Source organism: Lactuca serriola, chromosome 8 (genome assembly GCF_051521515.1).
Source record: "Lactuca serriola cultivar US96UC23 chromosome 8, Lser_US96UC23_V15, whole genome shotgun sequence".
In the NCBI taxonomy this organism is placed as follows: domain Eukaryota; kingdom Viridiplantae; phylum Streptophyta; class Magnoliopsida; order Asterales; family Asteraceae; genus Lactuca; species Lactuca serriola.
In genome coordinates, this window is record NC_136415.1 from 165,588,194 (window position 1) to 165,590,641 (window position 2,448).

At 31.5% G+C, this 2,448-nt stretch overlaps 1 long non-coding RNA gene across 1 annotated transcript; it reads left to right on the plus strand.

Annotated features, from left to right (window-relative positions):
• The first annotated feature begins 254 nt into the window (after window positions 1-254).
• Window positions 255-1,172, plus strand: LOC145071358 (uncharacterized). The gene is made up of 3 exons (XR_013690414.1): window positions 255-415; window positions 508-582; window positions 1,116-1,172. It is a non-coding gene; the product is annotated as an uncharacterized LOC145071358 (long non-coding RNA).
• Window positions 1,173-2,448: the final 1,276 nt, after the last annotated feature.

Here is a 2,448-nt window from a genome sequence, read left to right on the forward strand (position 1 = left end):
TTGGAAAAGTCAGGAAATCCTGACTTTTTGTAACTTTTTGGAAAAATTCTTTTGAGCTTTTAAAAGCTAAGCCAAACACGCCCGAAGATTACCTTTTAGTCTTTTCTAACGGTTATCCATGGTAGCACTAAATCAAATTTCTCAAGAGTGTAAGTAGAGAAACGAGATCAACAAGTATACAACACCTACTTTTTTTTATTAATTCACAAGTGAAGAATATGATTTCATTTATGATAATGTAGTATTATCAATTTATACTTTGTGTGGTCAACATTTTGAAGGTTGACTCGCTACAAGGGTTTCAAGGAATGACACAAGAGAAACAGATTTAGTTGGTAGGGGTATTGATATTGAACGCGTAAACATTGTCATAAACTATGCTATGCCAGATTCTGCCGACACTTATCTCCACCGTGTAAGTTCTCTCTCTTCATTTAGTTCCATCTCTCTTCTTTTATCTTGATAAGAAAACCTGAGGGAGGGGTATTTTGGTCATTTATATGTAAGTTGCTAGAGCTGGAAAGTTTGGAACCAAAGGTCTTCTCATTACATTGGTGTGGTCTGCAAATGTTCTTTAACCAGGTCTGTATCCAAATCATTAACAATAACAAATATAATAATATTAATATTGATAGCAATCATTAATTGCTGATTATTTATTGTTTTTCTGTGGTTTTAGGTTCAGGATAGATCTATTTCTTTTGTTTTATTTTTTGACGTTAAAAAAATATATGATAGCTAAGGTTCTTTAAGCATGTTGCTACTATGGGTACCAAAAAAGTGCATAGCCTATTCCATTCAATTAAGAATGTTTTTCCTTTTATCTAATTCCGATTGGAATAGACTGCTCTTGAACAACTGTAATTCCATCAAATTTGTTACTTTCATTCCTCAGTCTGGTTGTGGTTTATTCTTCCTTCCATGATGGAATGGAATGATAAATTGTAATCTTATCCATTTTCTACGAGTTCCCAGTTTTAATTAAATTACAATTTATATATATTCTAGAACATGTGCTTTCTATCATGATATTATTTGATTCTAATGAAATTTTGTTATTTTTAATCTTTTATTTATATCAATAGAAATTTAATTAATTGATGCTTATAATTTAGCCAGGGCTGGCCCTAAGGAAGTTCAAGATGTACAACCGCAGGCCAGTAAAAGTAAGGCCAGATTTTAAACAAAATTAACTACTTAATATATATATATATATATATATATATATATATATATATATATATATATATATATATATATATATATATATATATATATATATATATATATATATATTTTGATTGAATTAGAGAATCATAGTTCGGCTGGTTTAGGCGCCGTTTTAGTTGTTAACTGGTGCGGTTTCGATTCATCTACAATTTATTATAAGTGATCACTTTTTACTCTTTTTTCAAGTTACATTTAATTTATATTCAATTATTCATAATCTTCACCTCTTCAAACTTTTCTTTATGATTCACAATCTACTCATTCCAATTTTTTTAATGAATAAGTTTCACGAGTTACATATGTTGTCACTCAAAATTTATAAATTTGTATTTTTTTCTTTGTTTATTCAATTTTAAGTTTCATTTATAAGTTTTCTCTTAACAATTCAACCCCTTAAATTATTTTCCACACTCACACACTTTTATATATATATATATATATATATATATATATATATATATATATATATATATATATATATATATATATATATATATATATATATATATATATATATATATATATATATATATATATATAGGACCACATTTTTTACTTCTTGTACAGGGGCTTCAAAATCAACGGACCGGCCCTGTGTATACACAACCAGTCCAACCTAAAATACTTTTCAGTTGTATAATAATTTTGTCAAGCTGTTTCGTTGGAAATTCCAAATTACTATATATATATTTTTAATCAATATGTGTAATACAAGGGTCTCACGCCTAGTGTGTGTGTGTGTGTATACACACGCAGTAGGCGTGAGACCCTTGTACCACACACACACACACACACACACACTGTAACACCCCGAATTTAGAAGACCTATAAAGGGAAGGAAAACCTTAAAAATCAGAAGGTGACTCGTCGAGTAGGTGGGGTGACTCGACGAGTAGGAGCGTGTTCCGGGTCGCGGGTTAATTGACCTACTCGACGAGTCGGAGGACTGACTCGGCGAGTTGGTCAGGGTTTGGGAAACCCTAAATTCGGGACTTGGCACCCTATTTAAGCATCTTATTCTCCTCCTCTTGGTTCCATTCCCAGCCCCCATTGTCCAGAACTTAACCCACGAAACCCTAGATCATTTGGTGAGTGTGTGAGCCATTGTTGAGTATTTTGGTGTTCTTGGAGGCTAGAAGAAGAAGAATGAGATTGAAGGTTCAAGGAGGAACTTTTAGATCCAGCAACACCATCTGATTTCCATCATTTTCTGGTAAT